The sequence below is a fragment of the Brassica napus genome, chromosome C9 (assembly GCF_020379485.1).
Source record: "Brassica napus cultivar Da-Ae chromosome C9, Da-Ae, whole genome shotgun sequence".
Taxonomy (NCBI): Eukaryota; Viridiplantae; Streptophyta; class Magnoliopsida; order Brassicales; family Brassicaceae; genus Brassica; species Brassica napus.
In genome coordinates, this window is record NC_063452.1 from 17,926,673 (window position 1) to 17,948,304 (window position 21,632).

The window sequence follows — 21,632 nt, forward strand, 5'->3', positions numbered from 1 at the left end:
TTCAAAACGAATTGTAAGTATTCCCTTTACCGTTCATTAAAGTGTATAAGTGTTTCTCTTATGTTGTGGGGATTTCGTTCATACAATCGGAAAAGTGTTTATTATAAGGTAATGAACAAATTTTTGACTTCATAATGAACGTAAGACACTTAATAAGGGTTATATAGGTGTTATTCAAGCCGCAAAACGTTATTTTCGGTTTAAAAACCCTATTTCCTCGGAATATTCCGAGGGAATTCCGAGGAAACCCTTTTCTTCCTCAGAATTCCGTCAAAATATTCCGAGGAAATTCTGAGGAATTAGTGTTTGGGGTTTCAAAATCTCGAATGTTTTTTTATAAACGGATCGATCGATGTATTTATGTCCAAAAACGCATCGATCGATCACTAAGATGGACCAAAGCGTAACAATGTGATCGATCGATGAGATTATCCCATCGATCGATCAAGGATATCAAGTGTTCCTCGGAATTTCCTCGGAATATTCCGAGGAAATTCTGAAGAACTAGTGTTTGGGGTTTCAAAATCTCGAATGTTTTTTTATAAACGGATCAATCGATGTATTTATGTCCAAAAACGCATCGATCGATCACTAAGATGGACCAAAGCGTAACAATGTGATCGATCGATGAGATTATCCCATCGATCGATCAAGGATATCAAGTGTTCCTCGGAATTTCCTCAGAATATTCCGAGGAAATTCTGAGGAACTAGTGTTTGGGGTTTCAAAATCTCGAATGTTTTTTTATAAACGGATCGATCGATGTATTTATGTCCAAAAACGCATCGATCGATCACTAAGATGGACCAAAGCTTAAAAATGTGATCGATCGATGGGTATATGTCCAAAAACGCATCGATCGATCACTAGTTCGTCGGAATTTCCTCGGAATATTCCGACGGATTGATGTTTCCTCGGAATTCCGTCGGTATATTCCGAGGAAATTCCGAGGAAACCCAAATTTTGGGTTTCTCTTCCGAGGATTTCATTTTCCGTCGGAATGTCCGTCAGAATACCGATGTTTTCTTGTAGTGCACTAGGACAGGTACTTATGTTATCTGATAGTTGACCCTTAAACCCCTTTTTATTTGAAGTAGAATTTGAGTGTCGCGTACTTTAAACTAATCCTAAGTAATGGATCCTAGACAAAAAAACAAACAAAAAAACTAATCCTGAGTAGTTAAATGACATGAGTAATATATCGACTAATTTAAACTTAGACAGATTTTGTTTTAAAAAAGAACTTAAATTTTATAAAGATTGTCCGAACCAAACATAGCTCCAGAGGGGGATAACAAAACTAAAATTGTAAAGAAACACTGATGTGTTAGCATTATTTAAAGAGGAAATACTGCATCCAGAGCTCTTATTATCTTAACCTATGCCATCCATGCTTTCTTGGCCATCTTGGAAGCTGCTCCAGCTGGAGGCTTCTTATTGTCGGCACCACTTGGAGCTGCTCCAGTAGTCGGTGCTTCCTGCATGTCTGCAAAAAATGGGGGGACCTGAGTTTCCTATGAGTTCACAAACTCTCCAACCTAAGTGATCAATGATTGGTTGGAAGTATATTAGAACATATTCAGAGCAAACTGGTGGATAATGATATGCGCTGAAATTGACGTACCAACAGAACCAGCTTCACAGGCACTGATTTTATGTAAGTTTTGTCATTTCCCAATCAAAACCATCAAATAGACCTTCAGCAGTATCATTAGCAATGGTCATCTCCACATGATATCAGTCAGCAAACATGCATTTAAAATCAAAGGGTATATCTGCGTGTGTGGACTTTTGGTGCAAGTGATTGATAATAAAATGTTACTGAATGATACATACCGGAGGACACCAACAACATTAGTAGTGCACGTAGGTAAAGGATGAGACAGTCCACTGCTGTTTCTTGGTACACTTGGAGCAAGAAACTTAACACCACCCTTAGTCCATCTCGATGCCGTTGACCTTCCCGGTGCAGGCAAACGAAGTCAATCTCCTACATACTTTGAATATTAGAATCACATACCAAGTTCAAAAATGCAGGACTAACAAATTTTAAAGCTAGTTGTACAACCTGAGATGGAGTAGTGATGATAAACTCGTTGTGATCAGCCATGGTCAAACGTTCAACCTTTGCGTAGCCTCTAAAAAGTGAAGCTGCTGATGTATTCCCAGTGTCTTTTTGTCTGATTCATTTTCTTTTGATTAAGGTAAAATGGATTTGAGGACAAATCCTTTTAAAGAGAGAGGGAATGATGCGCCCTTGAGTAGCGCACCGGGCAAAACAAAAGATTTTTATGGATTTGCCTTAACTGTCCTAAGGCTGGGTTTCTCTTTAGCCAGCAGGGTTTCTCTTCCACCACTCCTCCTGGATTTCTCTTCAGAAGTGATTCAAGCCAAAACTTTTTTTTAATCGATTTTTTTTTTTATAATAGGCGATCACAAGGGAGTAAAGGAACAGCCCGGATCCAAGAAATAAGAAAAGAAAAATGTGGAGAGATGAGAAGATGAAAGATGAAAGAAAACAAACCAGCCAAAGTGGCTCTGATACCACTTGATAAGCCCTAAATCGGGGAAGGATCATTTTAGCTGGGCGTTGGATATGATCCGAGAAAGCAATGACACTTCTGGAACTGAGATGGATTGAAAGGATCGTCAAGAGATGCGGAATGGCTCTTGATATACCCACGATCTAAGGCTAACTCCTAAGAAAGAATTAATGTATTTGCTAACCACCAAACAACACACAAAGATGAATTGGCTGACCACCAAATCAACAAGCAGGTTCACACCAATGAACTAGCTAAAGAACTCTCTCTCAGTCAGAGAAGAAACGAAAATAAACTCAAAAACATAGATTGATTTTATTCATAAAAGAGTTTACATATTTATACTAGATGTGGTCAAAGAAAGACATAATTATTTGTGGGAATCACACATCTAGGAAATGAGAAATTTGACTAGAAAATAATAAATGAGTCAAAGTTGCTGAGTTTGAGGTGGACTGGCAGTGGCGGACGGAGAGCATAACGTACGAGGGCAAGTGCCCCCGACTAACTTTTAAATTTTCTTTAACAAATGCTATATATTGTATATAAGTGCCCCCAACTCAAAAACAAAATACAATCAAATTTTTTGTGTGCCCCCTATTAAATTTGTTTCTGCATCCGCCACTGTGGACTGGTCAAGGAGACCCTTCGACTACTGTCCAGGTTCATTCTGGTCGTTCTGGTCCATGGTGGTAAGGATCAAGACGTGGGCTTGACGATCCGTACGGCCCAAATTTGCGAGAACTGAAGATCACCGGTTTTGTAAATTAGATAACTCTTGCATCTGAACTCCATTTGATCTGATTCTTGTTCGAGGAGTTCCGTAATTGAGTTGAGAACATTATCCAAGTGACTTCATGCGCAGAAGCCTCGAGTTTTGGAAGATATGAGTAAAAAAATGAACATATATCTTTACTGCTTCCATGCTGGTTGGTTCCAATGGACTGATCCACGAACCGAGGCACATCATATATCTCTTGATGTGATTCGTTTTGGTCTTGAAAAGGTGAAAGATTTTTGTGTTTCAAAATATATTTTTGAAAGCATGATTAATTCTTTTAAAATCTTTGAACCTGATGAACTTCTTGATCAACAACGTTTTCAAAAAGACAATGGCATCAATTCTGGAATAATCTTGAGTTTTGATCAGTTCTTAAAGCATAGCAAAGGCATTGATCGTTTTGAAAAATCTCTTGAGCTAAATTTGAAACAAATTGATTTTTGTGCTAGAAAATCTTTTGATTCGTTTGTTTTCAAAAAGAATGCCTTTGATCTGAGTTCTTATAAACATGCACTGATCACTGATAATGTGATTGCATCCTCTTGTGCCTTGGACGATCTTTTGATTAAAAATTTTCTGGAACATAAATCACTTGAAACCGAAACTGATTTTTGTGATCTTGGTATTTGTGATTTTGTTTTGCAGTTTGATCTTGTTTGTTTTGAAAGTGATAAAACATGGCATTTTCTGAGATCAATTCTTGATAATTGTGTTGTTTTGAGCCTTGATGATATTGTGGTTTACAACACTTTCTTTGAAAAACATCTTGAGTCTTTGATAGTTGATTCTCAATCTGAACTTAAGCTTGTGTGTTCAGATGTTGAGCAGGATATGCACGTCTTGAAAATGAATACTATTGTTGCATATCTTGATAAAATTCTTGTCTGTAATGTCTACTTTGATGTGCATCTTGACAAGCTGAAATGTGTGCTACTTGTTCTTGGAAGAGATATCTTGATTTTTGATTTGAACAAGTATTTGTCTTGCACATTTGATCCTGGTCTTTTAGTGTTTGTTTTGAGTATCCAGGAAAGACAGGTTCAGCCTCTGAGAAATGAAAGCATTGACCATGCCCAACAGCCTGAGATTTGGAGAAGCTTTGTTGTCCAAACCGGCTACCTTGGAGATGCCAGCGACAGAGATTCAATCCAAAATGGATATCTCAACATTCAAAAGGTCTTTTGTCATGAATCCAATTTCCCTGGAAAGCCAACTCACCAAAAATTCACTGAAGCTTGGAATCACTTGAAAACCTTCATGGAGGAAGGAGTTATGAATCTTCCAAACCGGAGGTTCTTCATCCCGTCTATCCGCGAGTACCAGACTTCTAAAGGAGATTCAAGCCCAAGAAAGAAGCGGCCTGAGCCAAAACCGGTCCTCCATGAACCAAAAGTGTTTCCTCAGTCAACCTCCTGTCCAAACCAAAATCACTGTAAGGATCATGGGTTGATTGTCTCTGTTCATCATGAAAACGTTTTGAATCCGAGAATTTCCAAAAGAAAACACAACTTTACTTGGTTGAAAAACTTTTTGCTTAAACCTTTTCATGAATTGTTTTACTTAAGTTGTGATTTGGAAGAGATTTGGTGTAGAAAAATGCATGAACCAAAATTACTTAGGCCAAAGAATCAATTTGATTTCGTTCATGATGAGAAATTTTCAGATTTGGCATTGTCTCTTTCTTTCCCTGACCGTTTCACAGCTTGGCCTAATTTTAAAATTGATAAACCAGTTTTTAGTGATCAGTTTACTTGCTTGATGCTTGCCCACATGCTTGATGATTATCCTAAGAGTTTGGATCCTGTTTTTGATGTCTTAAGGATAGAGAAACCCTTTGATTATTTCTTTATCAGATTTGATGTGGTTTCTCTAGTTGTTTTGAATGAACATGATAAACATGATCATTTCCCAGGGAGAGCAAGCAATGATGGACGCCAAAGGACTTGGAATTACTTGATGAAAACGACTTCAAAACTCCAAGGAAGTTTCTCTCCAAATTTATCCTTCAATGAATTTTACTTGTTTTAAAAAATTTTTTTGTCTGATTCATTTTCTTTTGATTAAGGTAAAATGGATTTGAGGGCAAATCCTTTTGAAGAGAGAGGGAATGATGCGCCCTTGAGTAGCGCACCGGGCAAAACAAAAGATTTTTGATATGGATCTGCCTTAACTGTCCTAAGGCTGGGTTCCTCTCCAGCTAGCAAGGTTTCTCTTCCACCACTCCCCCTGGATTTCTCTTCAGAAGTGATTCAAGCCAAAACTTTACTTTTTTTATCGATTTTTTTTTATAATAGGCGATCATAAGGGAGTAAAGGAACAGCCCGGATCCAAGAAATAAGAAAAGAAAAACGTGGAGAGATGAGAAGATGAAAGATGAAAGAAAACAAACCAGCCAAAGTGGCTCTGATACCACTTGATACGCCCTAAATCGGGAAGGATCACTTTAGCTGGGTGTTGGATATGATCCGAGAAGGAAATGGCACTTCTGGAACTGAGATGGATTGAAAGGATGGTCAAGAGATGCGGAATGGCTCTTGATATACCCACGATCTAAGGCTAACTCCTAAGAAAGAATGAATGTGTTGGCTAACCACAAAACAACACACAAAAATGAATTGGCTTACCACCAAATCAACAAGCCGGTTCACACAAATGAACTAGCTAAAGAACTCTCTTTCTCACTCAGAGAAGAAACGAAAATAAACTCAGAAACATAGATTGATTTTATTCATAAAAGAGTTTACATATTTATACTAGATGTGGTCAAAGAAAGACATAATTATTTGTGGGAATCACACATCTAGGAAATGATAAATTTGACTAGAAAATAATAAATGAGTCAAAGTTACTGAGTTTGAGGTGGACTGGTCAAGGTGACCCTTCGACTGCTGTCCAGGTTCATTCTGGTCGTTCTGGTCCATGGTGGTAAGGATCAAGACGTGGGCTTGAAGATCCGTACGGCCCAAGATCAACGGTTTTGTAAATTCCATAACTCTTTCATCTGAACTTCATTTGATCTGATTATTGTTCGAGGAGTTCCGTAATTGAGTTGAGAACATTCCCCAAGGGATTTCATGCATAGAAGCCTCGGGTTTTGGAAGATATGAGTCAAACAATGAACATATATCTTTACTACTTCCATGCTGGTTGGTTCCAATGGACTGATCCACGAACCGGGGCACATCATTCCCTTCCTCTTCAAAAATATTTGTCTTCAAATCTGAAACATTAAAAGGAAAATGATTATAAGCAAAAGAACCATAATCAGCACAATGCTCACTTTGATTTGGGTCCATTTTTTGAATGGAAGATTATTCTTCTTGGTTGGCTTGATGACCATGAATTTGTTCTTCATCTAGCCCCTCCATTGGCTCATATGTGAAGTCATCGAAAATTGGCAATGGGTCTTCCTTTTCTGGCTCGGTTTCAACGTTCTCATTCTCCAAAGTCACCAACGGTCTTTGCTTTTGACACTTGTTAGCATAATAACCGATCCTATGACATTTGAAGCACCTGGTTGAACAAACTTTGCTTGTGGGTTTCACTGCTTTGCTTCTATCAGAAGACAACACATTAGTTTTCAAATCAGAATTTGAAAGAGAAGAAAAATTACTTTGCTGTTTTGGTGAAGGAGAAGTGTTGGTGTTTCCCTTCTTTTTGAGTTGCCGGATAGCATGAATTGCCTTATGCAACATCTTCTCCAAGCTGACATAAGTCTGAAGCTCATTCTGATCAAACTCATTACAGTTGCTTCTCCTGGCTTTGGTGAAGGGACGATCACCACTTCTGACCCACTTCTCATCATCATCGAACTTGTTTTGTCTCTTCTTTTGGTTTCTTTGTTTCTGCACAAAATCAAACCCATTAGAAGCAAATTGTTTCTTACTTCCAAAAATCATTCGCTCTTTTTCTAACACGGTTTTAAAAGGAAAGTAAAGATCTTGTTGTGGTTTTGATTTCTTGAGAAGTCAAAACATCCTGAAAACACTTAACAAAAGAGTTAGCAAATAAAAATCCTCACACTCTCAAAGTGTTTAAGCTCACGTTTTTTTTAGGTGATCACTCAGAGTTCTTTCTACTGGCTCAAATGATGATAGGAAGTCAAAATTAAGCAATCAAAACCCAAAACAAACTTTTGCGGGAAAAAAAAGATAAAGAAATATGAAGAGATTTTTGATATGGATCTGCCTTAACTGTCCTAAGGCTGGGTTTCTCTTCAGCCAACAGGGTTTCACTTCCACCACTCCTCCTGGATTTCTCTTCAGAAGTGATTCAAGCCAAAACTTTACTTTTTTTTTATCGATATATATATATATTTTTTTAAATAATAGGCGATCACAAGGGAGTAAAGGAACAACCCGGATCCAAGAAACACGAAAAGAAAATCGTGGAGAGATGAGAAGATGAAAAGATGAAATGAAAACAAACCAGCCAAAGTGGCTTTGATACCACTTGATACGCTCTAAATCGGGAAGGAACACTTTAGCTGGGTGTTGGATATCATCCGAGAAGGCAATGGTACTTCTGAAACTAAGATGGATTGAAAGGATCGTCAAGAGATGCGGAATGGCTCTTGATATACCCACGATCTAAGGCTAACCACCTAAGAAAGAATGAATGTGTTGGCTAACCACCAAACAACACACAAAGATGAATTGGCTGACCACCAAATCAACAAGCTGGTTCACACCAATGAACTAGCTAAATAACTCTCTCTCTCACTCAGAGAAAAAACGAAAATAAACTCAAAAAGATAGATTGATTTTATTCATAAAAGAGTTTAGCTATTTATACTTGATGTGGTCAAAGAAAGACATAATTATTTGTGGGAATCACACATCTAGGAAATGACAAATTTGAGTAGAAAATAATAAATGAGTCAAAGTTGCTGAGTTTGAGGTGGACTGGTCAAGGAGACCCTTAGACTACTGTCCAGGTTCATTCTGGTCATTCTGGTCCATGGTGGTAAGGATCAAGACGTGGGCTTGACGATCCGTACAGCCAAAATTCGCGAGAACTGAAGATCACCAGTTTTGTAAATTACATAACTCTTTCATCTGAACTCCATTTGATCTGATTCTTGTTCGAGGAGTTCCGTAATTGAGTTGAGAACATTCTTCAAGTGATTTCATGCGTAGAAGCCTCGAGGTTTAGAAGATATGAGTCAAACAATGAACATATATCTTTACTGCTTCCATGCTGGTTGGTTCCAATGGACTGATCCACGAACCGGGGTACATCACACTTACTGCTACAAAGTTGACAAACCAGAAAGTGTACCACACCGTCTAACCCGAATTTGAAATACCTTCGACTAATGCTAGATGGTGGACCGACCATATGTTACGACACACCATGTAAACCACTAATACCAAAGCTCAAATCCAGACTGGCCAAGTGATAATTTAGTTATCAAAAAGAACCATAATGAACCGGGGCACATCATTCCCTTCCTCTTCAAAAAGATTTTTCCTCAAATCTGAAACATTAAAAGGAAAAGGATTATAAGCAAAACAACCATAATCAGCACAATGCTCACCTTGAGTTCGGGCCGTTTTTTGAATGGAAGATGATTCTTCTTGGTTGGCTTGATGACCACGAATTTGTTCTTTATCTAACCCCTCCATTGGCTCATATGTGAAGTCATCGAAAATTGGCTCGGTTTCAACATTCTCATTCTTCAAAGTCACCAATGGTCTTTGCTTTTGACACTTGTTAGGATAATGACCGATCCTATGACATTTGAAGCACCTGGTTGAATGAGCTTTGCTTGTGGGTTTCACAGCTTTGCTTCTATCAGAAGACAACACATTAGTTTTCAAATCAGAATTTGAAAGAGAAGAAAAATTACTTTTCTGTTTCGGTGAAGGAGAAGTGTTTGTGTTTCCCTTCTTTTTGAGTTGCCGGATAGCATGAATTGCCTTATGCAACATCTTCTTCAAGCTGACATAAGTCTGAAGCTCATTCTGATCAAACACATCACAGTTGCTTCTCTTAGCTTTGGTGAAGGGACGATCACCACTTCTGACCCACTTCTCATCATCATCGAACTTGTTTTGTCTCTTCCTTTGGTTTCTTTGTTTCTGCACAAAATCAAACCCATTAGACGCAAGCTGTTTCTTATTTCCAAAAATTATTTGCTCTTTTTCTAACACGGTTTTAAAAGGAAAGTAAACGTCTTGTTGTGGTTTTTGATTTCTTGAGAAGTCAAAACATCCTGAAAACACTTAACAAAAGAGTTAGCAAATAAAAATCCTCACACTGTCAAAGTCTTTAGCTCACGTTTTTTTTAGGTGATCACTCAGAGTTCTTTCCACTGGTTCAAAGGATGATAGGCAGTCAAAATTCAGCAATCAAAACCCAAAACAAACTTTTGTGGGAAAAAAAAAGATAAAGAAAGATGAAGAGATTTTTGATATGGATCCGCCTAAACTGTCCTAAGGATGAGTTTCTCTTCAGCCAGCAGGGTTTCTCTTCCACCACTCCCCCTGGATTTCTCTTCAGAAGTGATTCAAGCCATAACTTTACTTTTTTTTTATCGATATATATTTTTTTTAAATAATAGGCGATCACAAGGGAGTAAAGGAACAACCCGGATCCAAGAAATAAGAAAAGAAAATCGTGGAGAGATGAGAAGATGAAAAGATGAAATGAAAACAAACAAGCCAAAGTGGCTCTGATACCACTTGATACGCCCTAAATCGGGAAGTATCACTTTAGATGGGTGTTGGATATCATCCGAGAAGGCAATGGCACTTCTGGAACTGAGATGGATTGAAAGGATCATCAAGAGATGCAGAATGACTCTTGATATACCCACGATCTAAGGCTAACCACCTAAGAAAGAATGAATGTGTTGGCTAACTACCAAACAACACACAAAGATGAATTGGTTGACCACCAAATCAACAAGCCAGTTCACACCAATGAACTAGCTAAAGAACTCTCTCACTCACTCAGAGAAGAAACGAAAATAAACTCAAAAACATAGATTGATTTTATTCATAAAAGAGTTTAGATATTTATACTAGATATGGTCAAAGAAAGACATAATTATTTGTGGGAATCACACATCTAGGAAATGAGAAATTTGACTAGAAAATAATAAATGAGTCAAAGTTGCTGAGTTTGAGGTGGACTGGTCAAGGAGACCCTTCGACTACTGTCCAGGTTCATTCTGGTTGTTCTGGTCTTTCTGGTCGTAAGGATCAAGACGTGGGCTTGACGATTCGTACGGCCCAAATTCGCGAGAACTGAAGATCACCGGTTTTGTAAATTGCATAACTCTTTCATCTGAACTCCATTTGATCTGATTCTTGTTCGAGGAGTTCTGTAATTGAGTTGAGAACATTGTCCAAGTGATTTCATGCGTAGAAGCCTCGAGTTTTGGAAGATATGAGTCAAACAATGAACATATATCTTTACTGCTTCCATGTTGGTTGGTTCCAATGGATTGATCCACGAACCGGGGCACATCACACTTACTGCTACAAAGTGGACAAACCCGAAAGTGTACCACACTGTCTAACCCGAGTTTGAAATACCTTCGACTAATGCCAGATGGTGGACCGACCATTTGTTACGACACACCATGTAAACCACTTATACCAAAGCTCAAATCCAGACTGGACTAGTGATAATTTAGTTCGCAAGATTTAATATTCATTCTCAAATTTGATGAGAGATATAATGAATATGGTGGTGTTACCATGAAGCCTTTCAGTGGAGTTTCTGAAAAGAGTTTGTCATATATTCCTGGACGAAGCGACCAAAACACTTGATAATGTGAATTTTTTAGTTTACAGTCTTAACCATTATTATGGAAAACATTACTGGTATGACTTGTCTATTTCTGCAGCTAAAGTCTATGAGTGAGGAAAAGTGTGTCATGATTCAGGTTCCCAGCAATCCTCTCACCTCGGTAACTTTTCACACTAAAACACTTCCACCATTTATCTAATATTAAATGTGTTGAAGTATCTTGTTTTGAAACTTTTGTTTATTTTCATGTTTTTGCCGTGCCTTCTAGGAACTTTACCGTGCAACTGTCAAGATGAAGGCTATGAGGACGTTTGGTGTTTCGGTTAGGTTTTGTATTTTAGGTGTTGGTTAGGGTTTGGTTTTAGAAAATATTTAGTTTCTTTTAATATTATTTTGTATTTTATCTTTTTAATGAATTTCGGATTAAATTTTATTTCTAAAAAATCAAAATATATTTTATTACAATTTCTTTTATTAAAATTTTATTATTATTATTATTTAATATTTTTTTGAAAATTAAAAACATATTTGCAAGGGATTCGCAAAATTATAGTATCTTCGCAAATTTACGAAGGAATTAGTTTCCTTACAAATTTGTGAGAGAACTAAATCGCTCGCAAAGTTGCAACGGATTTAGTTCTATCGCAAATTTGCGAGAAAATTGCGAGTGATGTTTATTTGAACTAACGATTTGTGAGGGATTAGCTTCCCCTGCAATTCCTTTCTGAATGAAGTTGTTTCTCGTAGTGGTTCTGTATTGGATTTGCATGTGACTTCGCCTGTATTACATGATGCACAATTGTCTGCAATCAAATTAACCATCGGGTAATTAAGAATTGGGAGAGCGGGCAACAATTATGAAAAGAAATATTACCAAGTTTGATATATGCATTGTTACTTTTCTACTAGGGAAAATTGCCAAATATGACTCACAACTTGATTTCAAACACAAAGGTAAACCCAAACTTGAATCAAAATCAAAAGTAACCTAAAAGGCTATTGAAATTACAACCAGCCCCTTGTGAATAAACAAAAAAACCGAATTTTTTTTACGTTTCAAACCCTCGTAAGCCATCTGTCCAGACGACTCACTGGAAAGTCGTCTGGTCTAATTCTACTTAAAAATAATTTAAAATTTTTGTAAAAAATATTTTGATAAGTGAAAAATTGAAATCATGTAATTAACATATGTTTTAAGAGATATAAATTAAGATATAACAAAATTTAATTGTTTTCAACATAGATGAGTGAAAATAGTGAGTCATGATATTCTTTTGTTTAGGTTTTGCCAACATATGTTGTAGTATTGTATGTTTTATTAGGGTTAGATTTTGGAATGCGTAAATATTTTTTTGAAAAATTTAAAATTTACCTAATTGTGTTTATTTCGGTGTATAGTAAACACTATTTAAGTAGAACTACGGCTTTATAACGTGGTTAGTTAGTTAATTTAGTCAATTTAGTTTAGGGGTTAAATTTAGGGTCTGGGACGACTTACTAGTAACTCGTCTGATGTACAGTATTCAACAGACGACTTACTAGTAAATCGTCCAAACCGGACCGAACCTTTAATTTTACAATGTATTTTTAAACCAAACCGGATTATTTACCGGCCATATATAAAGGTTTTTTTTATTCACTGTTTCGCGAAAATCAGAAAACCCTAACGCCGTTTCTCTCAAAGGCGATTTCGAATGCGATTTTCGTCGATTCTCTCTAATCCATCGTTCTCACCGCCGGTTATCTCTCCGCCGTTATCACCGTCGTTCTCACCACCATTCTCACAGCCGCTTCCTCTATTAAAGATTCGAGAGGAAACCCTAGCGCGCATTCTCTCAGAGGCGTCTCGTTGTACTCCGCCGCCGGTAAGTTATATCTCTTACTGTCGAGTGATTGATTGAGGAAAAGATGAACATAAAACTGGAAGTCTTGGAAGACTTATAATTAAGTCGCCTGGAAAGTCTTCCAGCTGGAAGACTTTCCAGACGACTTAATTATAAGTCTTTCAGCTGGAAAACTTGCCAGACGACTTAATTATAAGTCTTTGATTGTTTGAGATGGTTGTCTTTGATTGTTTTGCAGGCAAAAAAAAATGTAGATGCCAGAACTCCCCCGTAGGATATATACATTAGGGGAAGAACCCCCCGCAGTGCATAGCATTTCGTATCATACTTCTTGGACGTTGCATGCTGCTTTAAAGAAAGCTCTTCATGATGACGAATATGAAGAGCTGAAGGAGTCGAAGTTGGGAGTTTTCATCAAGTTCCAAGAGCTGGGATTTGATTGGGCTTCAAGGCTGGTTCACTACATGCTCGGTTTCCAGCTGGACATAAAGAAGAAGTATGAGCTGTGGAGTCTTGTTGGTCCACAACCTGTGAGGTTTTCACTGTTAGAGTTTGAAAACCTCACTGGTCTAAACTGCGAATACATCGAGGACCTTGAGAGACCCCACTCTGCTGTTACAAAGGAGTTGACTTCTTTTTGGGAGATGTTGGGAGTTCATGTCGAAGCTGGGCCATCTACTCAGGAAATAATAGCAGCACTTGAGAGATGCGAAGGGTGGTCTCGGGATGATCGCAAGCGGCTCGCATACCTTGCCATCTTCACTGGATACATTGAAGGGAAAAAGTATTCAACCCCTACACGGGTTAGTCTGGCAAGGCTAGTGATGGAGCTAGAATAGTTTGAGAATTATCCATGGGGGAGAGTCGCGTTTAAGGTGCTGATGGACTCTTTGAAGGGCATAGATATTTCAGCTTGTTACACTATTAATGGGTTTGCGCAAGCTCTCCAGGTCTGGGTGTACACAGGTCTTCCGGAATTGGGTGCTACTTTTGGTAATCCTCTCCCAAACAATTCGTCTCCACCGATACTGGCTTACAAGTGTGGCAAAGGACGCAGACAGTTTAAAGAGGCTATCCTCAGTCAAGTATTTACTTCAATCTGGACGACTTCGCAGAAGACTTATGATTAAGTCATCTGATAAGTCTTCCAACTGGACGACTTAGTAGAAGACTTATAATTAAGTCGTGTGGAAAGTCTTCCAGCTGGAAGACTTTCCAGACAACTTAATTATAAGTCGTCTACTAAGTCGTCCAACTGGAAGACTTTCCAGACGACTTAATTATAAGTCGTCTGCGAAGTTTTTTCTTTCTATCTTTCTTAATCTGTCAAATATCTAAGTTCATATCTTCTATTTACTGCAGACTAGGGTGATCAACTTTGTTCAGAAGGACATTGGTCAAATGTTTCCAAAATGGGAGTTTGATGTTGAGGACACGCCCGCAGAGAACATAATTAAACTCATGTTTGTGAATAAACCGTGGAAGTGGACCATGGATTGCTGGGAAGTCACCGGTACTTGGGTCAATACAAAAGCAACGGTTGTGAGTCCAGCGAAGAAAAAGGTAGTGAAGGAAGACAGTCCAAGACCTCGGAAGAAGGCTCGTAAAGAGGCACCTGCAGAAGCTGGTGAAGAGGCAGCAGCAGAGGCTAGTGAAGAGGCAGCTGCAGAGGCTAGTGAAGAGGTGATTACGACTGTTGGTGGGTTGACCAAAGAGGATATTAAAACCATGTTCAAGGACATAGCTGATGCCATGAGGGAAGGGTTTGGGATGTGCCTTAAGGAGATCAAGTATCTGTCGGAAAGGGTGGAAGCTGTGGAGAAGAAGGTTGGTATCACCACAAAACGGAAAGGGACATCATCTCAAAACACTACCTCCCCATCTAAACCGACGCTCGAACCCGAGGTTAGTAACGAATCCGCTCCCAACAAGAGATTGACTAGACAAAGTCTTAAGAATAAGAACTGAAAAGTTGCATTTGCTTTGTTTCTTGTATGTCAGAACATGTGTGCTTTGTTTATAGTGTATGGATTTTATATATGTATTTTGTTTCATTTTTGAAAACACTCATTGGTTATTATTGTTTGAAATGGATCTTTGGTTATTATTGTATATTGCAGAGTGAAAGTGTTAATGGGGTCCAGGTGTGCCCGCAGCTGTGCCCGCAGCTGTGCCCGCATATGCTAGTTCCTCGAAAGATAAAGCTCCAGAACCGAGCCTTGTTCAATTGAACAAAAATCAACCCACTGTTTCGGATTTACAGAAGGAGGATGCTAGACATCAGGAAAAGAGGGATGCTGCTTTGGCACTTTGCTGTACAAAGAGTGATCGAACAAGGAAACTTGCTGCCTCACAGCAATCTCCTTATACGGCAAACAGCACGGCCAGAGTGATCATTCCAAACAAAAATCTTTATCCAGGTTATAATCATGTTGCTTCCGGGGTTTGCGTCCTCTCATCATGGATAGCTCCAACCAAGATTGCCATCTTGATTTCTTCTGTCTTCTCGGACCACGCTTTACTTCCAGAGTAAAGCATGTGCGTTCCTCAACTTGTTGTCCAACACAAGGATATATATTCTCTGAGTACCCTGCAAACAGAAAATCCTTTGAGTACACTGGACATACAAGTGTGGAGATATGCAAACCAGCAGATATTTCAGCAGCTATAGCATGAGAGCAAGGTATTTTCTCCACTGCATAGACACTACAATCACACTTTCCATGTTCCAACTCAACCACACAGTCCATTTTGCCACCTTTCACAAAGAATCGCCATCCATCAATTGGTTGTACCATCATCGTATCCGCTATCTCCGATCGAACAGCAAGCAAGTATTCAACACCTCGACTATGTTGAGTTGGGAGACTCAAAGCATCTTCTCTCCTTTTCCAAAATCACTTTCCTAGCTTCACTCTTATGAACTCCAACAGGAACTGAACCGGAAATCCTCTAGCTCGATTCAGAGCGGAATTAATAGATTCAGCGATGTTGCTTGTCTTTATGTTGTACCTGTCCCCCAGACAATAAACCCTTGACCATAGGCTGACGTCGGCATTCTCCAAATACGTTGCAAGGTCCGGGTTTGCACTCCGTATCTCAGCCATGTACCGGTCAAAATCTGAAACCGTATAAGCATAAGCAGCACCTTTCACCAAGTACAAGAGATGTTTCCCTTTATACTTTTTGACAATGTTATCTTGAAGGTGATAATAACATGTTCCTCGGGTTGCCCAAGGAAACACCTTATCACAAGCACTTTTAATGGCCGCGTGCCGGTCGGAGACTATCACTAGAGGTTGCTCATCAGACACACAACTAGCCAATTTTGTGAAAAATAATTCCCAAGAAGGTTCATCTTCAGCATCTACGATCCCAAAAGCCAATGAAAATATCTGAAAATTCTCATCTTGTGCAGCTGCAACTAACATAACACCTCCATACTTTCCACTTAGGTGAGTCCCATCCACCACAATGACCCTTCTCTGATACTTAAAACCTTTGATAGAAGCTCCAAAAGAGAGAAATATATACTTAAATCTATTGATAGAATCAAGTTCTATAGCCGTGATAGAATCAGGATTTGCCAAGGAGATTTGCTCAAGATATGATGGCAGACGCGAATACCCATCTTCTGCTGATCCTCTCACCAATGTTTGTGCATATAAAAGTGCTCTGTATGAAGTGGTGTAAGCAAGCGTCATGCCAAACATGTTCTTCATTGCATCAGTGATATGTTGCAGATTCAACCCATCAATGATTCCACCACGATCAATGAAAAGCCTACCAACATACTTCGGAGTACAGTGTCTCTGCTGAGCGAGTCGGTCTCCCACTGAGCATGTATGTTTTTCCACATACTTTGTTACCCAAAACGTGTTTGTCCCATGTTTCACACTCGCTCTGACCTTCCATTGACAACCACTAACCGGACATGTTGTCACAAGGAGAGTTTTCGTTGACTTGTATATTCTGAAGGAGATCCTAAACCTCACTGCTGTCAACCGCAGCTCTGAAAGTAATGCATCCTTGCTAACAAAACTGTGGTTGACATAGATACTGTTACCATTCGATCTTCCTCCTTCAATCTTTTTTATATCTTCAAAACACATATCATCATCTTCCTCATCCTCATCTTCAAACTTTCCATAAACACTGTAATCCTCACCATTCTCGTCCACTTCAGCAACAATAGAGATACCAGCATCCTCCTCCCCATCATCTTCCTCCCCATCATGATTTTCATCTTCAACCAAATCATCATCATCATCTTCAAAACATTCATCAGCTTCATCATCTTCTTCCCTGAACTCTGAAACCGTTTCCACTTTGCTACGGCTTGATACACAAAGTCGTACTCCATGCGTTTTGGTTATCTCGAGCAAGTTTCAAACTTGTCTATCACTTGTAACATGAATAGGAGGGGTGTCTGGAGCCTGCATCATTTCTGCTGGTAATGAGTAGGTTATCTCCACAGATTCTGTGCTCATGTCCAGGTTATAATCTTCTTGAGCCATTGCAAGAAGTTAAGCATGTGTCGAACCTTCCCCCAAAAAAATGATTCTCACTCCTTTGACATTATCAACCACAAAATCCCAACGGCAATCTTTCAACAACCATTCTCCATACACTGCATGTAACTGACGCATCATCTACAAAAATTCAAAATAAAACACATTAGTAAACATAGAGAAAATGAAAGTTTACTAAACATTGACGCAGACGACATACCAGTAAGTCGTCTCCGGGAAACCAAAAATTTTAATATTTTATTAAAGCTAGACGACTTATTTGTAAGTCTTCTCAGGTTAGTTTACAATTCGAAAAAGAAACTTAAATATTTAACTTTACCCAGACGACTTACTTGAAAGTCGTACAGGAAGACGACGTAGAAAGTCATCCGAGATAAGCAAGGTTTAACCATAATCTAGGAAATAAATCTGGACGACTTTGCTTATCCTGGACGACTTTGCTTAGCCTGGACGACTTTCAAGTAAGTCGTCTTACTTGACGACTTCCGCGTAAGTCGTCTGGGAAAAGTTAAATATTTAAGTTTTAATTTCCAATTGCAAAAGTAACCTGAGACGACTTACAGATAAGTCGTCCAGCTTTAATAAAATATTGAAATTTTTGTTTTCCCGGAGACGACTTACTGGTAAGTTGTCCAGAAAAAGTCAAATATCTGACACAATTCGGTCAAATGCAAAACTAACCCGTTTATCCTAGACGACTTATCAGTAGGTCGTCTAGGGTGTTCTCTAGATTTTTTTTAACAAACAAAGATGACAACTTAAAAGTAAGTCATCCGTTTGACCAGAAGACTTACCCGTATATCTTCTACAGCCAGACTACTTACGAGTAAGTCTTCTACACGAACAGATCTGGAAAAAATTTCAATTTCATACCTTAAACTAGTGAGATGACTTCCTTAGCACACAGAGTCTTTTCCAACCACCCAGAATCTCAAACGAAAGTAACCCACCAAGAATAGTATACCTGAATGGCTCTATCAACCATAAAAAATTTTGAATCAAAAGCTTGAGTTTTTTGGATGAATATGGAGGCAAAGTGAAAGAGATGTTGTTTTTAGTTCATAACAAGTGAGAAAGAGAGAGTGTAAATCAATTTTAGGTGCATTAAGAGTTTCAAATTGGTTGTTCATGGTGGTTGGGGTATTGATGACAATGACAATCTTGTAATTACTTGAAGATGATGAGGGTGAGAGAGTAAAAATGTCATTTTCGGATAAAAAAAAAAATTTGATGGCATTTTCGTGAATTATATGAACTTGTGAGGTGAATAGGACAAAAGAAAAATTCAAGAAAAGCATGAGTTAATTTTAGGTTTGACTTTGAGTTTTGAGTCAATATTGCAAAAAGCTCTTTCGACTATGCTTCTTATATTCATATGTATGTGTAACTATATGAAACGAAGGATTCTTCTGTTTCTACTTTTAGTGCGTCCACCTAACCAAATTTGTAAGATTTAATATTAAATGCTTTTAAAAATAATTATTTAACACATAAATATATGAATAACATATAAACTATGAAATATGAAATATATAATTGAAATAAAGATCAACCATGTAATCGGGTCTGGTCGTCTAGATCTTGTGGCACTCAATTTAAGACAAAACAATAAATGAGTTTGGGGGATTTGGTCCGATCCTGTCAGTTGAGCTAGGTCAGCCAGGAACATTTTCCAAGAAACTTCTGCATTTAATTGAACTTAAGTTATATAGCAAACCAACTTAACTAAGACTATAGTACACCTACACTTCAAAATTCTGTAGTCTAAAAATGGCGACGATAGGCTTACCTGAAGTCTTCGTAGCATTCATTTCTTTCCTTGTATTCAACTGTTCCTTCCTTCTCAAGAAATCTCAGAGCCAGCCTATTCTCAAGAACTGGCCTCTCTTTGGGATGCTTCCAGGAATGCTCGCCCATATTCCTCGTATCTTCGACTTCTCCGTCGAGGTTCTCGAGGCCACCAATCTAACTTTTTCTTTCGAAGGGCCATGGCTTAGTGGTACCCACATGCTATTCACAGCCGACCCACGGAATATTGATCACATACTAAGCTTAAACTTTGGCAATTACCCTAAAGGACCTGAGGCTAAGAAGATCTTCAATGCTCTCGGAGATAGAATCTTAAGTGCTGATATGGAGCTGTGGGAGAATCTGAGGAAGTCAAATCACGCCATCTTTCATCATCCAGATTTCCTGAAGCTGTCAGTATTAGTAAGTAGAAATACAATTAAGCTAAAGGAAAGTCTTATTCCTTGTCTTGATAATGCTGCTCATGAAAAAACTATCATAGACTTACAAGATGTGTTCAAGAGATTCATGTTTGATACTTCTTCGATTTTGATGACTGGTTATGACCCAATGTCAGTGTCCATTGGGATGCCAGAAGTTTTGTTCGATGAAGCTGTGGAAACAGGTGAAGAAGCTTTTTTTTTTTCAGGTGAAGAAGCTATCTATTATAGAAGAAGCTATCTATTATAGATATTTCAAACCGGTGATCTTGTGGAGACTTCAAAGCTGGCTTGGTATTGAACTTGAGGGGAAAGCAAACAATCAGTGGACGTGTTAACGTATTATATGAATGTGGATACGACCAAATATAAGCTCTTGAAACCGAGTAATGATAAGTTTATACGAGACGTTGTTTTCAGTCTATTGTTGGCAGGAAGGGACACCACAAGCTCAGTTCTCACTTGGTTCTTTTGGCTTCTTTCTAAGCATCCTCAAGTTTTGACCAAGATCCGGAAAGTGATCAACACTAAGTATGATCCTACAGATCTAGAGAAGCTCGTGTATCTACATGCTGCATTGTCCGAAACAATGAGACTCTACCCACTACTTCCCTTTAACCATAAGTCTCCTGCAAAGCCAGATGTACTTCCAAGTGGGCACAAAGTTGAAGCAAATTCAAAAATCGTGATATGTATTTATGCATTGGGAAGAATGAGATCTATATGGGGAGAAGACGCATTGGATTTTAAACCAGAGAGATGGATTTCAGACAGTGGTGGTCTAAGACATGAACCTTCATACAAGTTCATGGCTTTTAATGCCGGTCCGAGAGCTTGCTTGGGTAAACATGTGGCTCTAATGCAGATAAAGATAGTGGCTGTGGAGATAATACAAAAGTATGACTTTGAGGTGACGAAAGGTGACAAGATTAAACCAGTCCCTTCTGTCATTCTCCGTATGAAACATGGTCTTAGTGTCAAAGTCACTAAGAAGATATGATTCCTATCAATGATGGGGCCACTACTGGTATTACCAGTGTCTGTTCTGCGAAAATAACTTTCTTAATCTATTATTTATGAGAGCATGATTAATGAAGGTTTTTAGGATAGGGTTCTTAGTGGAATATAAGAAACCGTCTCTTAACTTTCAACTAAAAAGGATAAAAACCGGCTCTTAAACTTCCGCAAAGAAACCCACCTTAAAAACCCCTCATTAATCATGCTCCGAGTGTGTTGCTATTTGTATTATTAATAGTTTGTTCCGCCTAAACAAAAACGAATAATAGTTAACCAAGTCCAATTTAATTTGGAGAAAGTTTCATTTTTACCATTTTCATGGTACCATTATTCATCTTTTCTACTCCCTCCGTTTTATATTAAATGATATTTTGAAGAGTTATTGATGCTTCAAAATATATGATGTTTGATATTTTTTAATTAGTTTAAAGTTCATTGAAAAATGTGTGACAAATGATGTTTTATACTCCATCTGTTTCTTATTGTAAGTAGTTTAAGGAAAATTCTTTTGTTTCAAAATGTAAGTAGTTTCTAAATATCTAGATAATTTTTACATTTATTGGATATAGTGTAAACAATCAAATAATATTAATTTTTTTATAATTGGTTGAACTAATTAATTAAATATTATTTTTTTTAAAGTACCAACTTTCTTAATATTAGTGCTTTTAGTCTAAACTACTTACATTGTGAAACGGAGATAGTAGTATTTTCGATGGTTGGTTGGATTAGATTTATTTTATATTTTTAGTGTTACTTTTTAGGAAAATATGTATGTCTTAATTCTTGTGTCTTCATCCAAAACATCAAACTATTTTAGAACGGAAAGAGTATCACTAAAGGAACATTTTCAAAAATATCTTATTCATTAAGTGGCAAAAGACTCAAACCTTTGTTTTATATATATAAAATAAATAATTATTTAA

At 38.0% G+C, this 21,632-nt stretch overlaps 1 long non-coding RNA gene and 1 pseudogene across 2 annotated transcripts; one reads left to right on the forward strand and one right to left on the reverse strand.

Annotated features, from left to right (window-relative positions):
• Positions 1-1,230: 1,230 nt before the first annotated feature.
• On the reverse strand, positions 1,231-3,360 carry LOC106379836. 2 transcript variants are annotated; one of them, XR_001276190.3, is made up of 4 exons: positions 2,069-3,360; positions 1,837-1,990; positions 1,625-1,697; positions 1,231-1,538 (listed from the first exon to the last, which is right to left on the reverse strand). It is a non-coding gene; the product is annotated as an uncharacterized LOC106379836 (long non-coding RNA). The 2 variants fall into 2 exon arrangements; XR_002661475.2 differs by having other exon boundaries at positions 1,625-1,990.
• A 15,321-nt stretch (positions 3,361-18,681) lies between these two features.
• On the forward strand, positions 18,682-21,632 carry LOC106379837 (annotated as a pseudogene).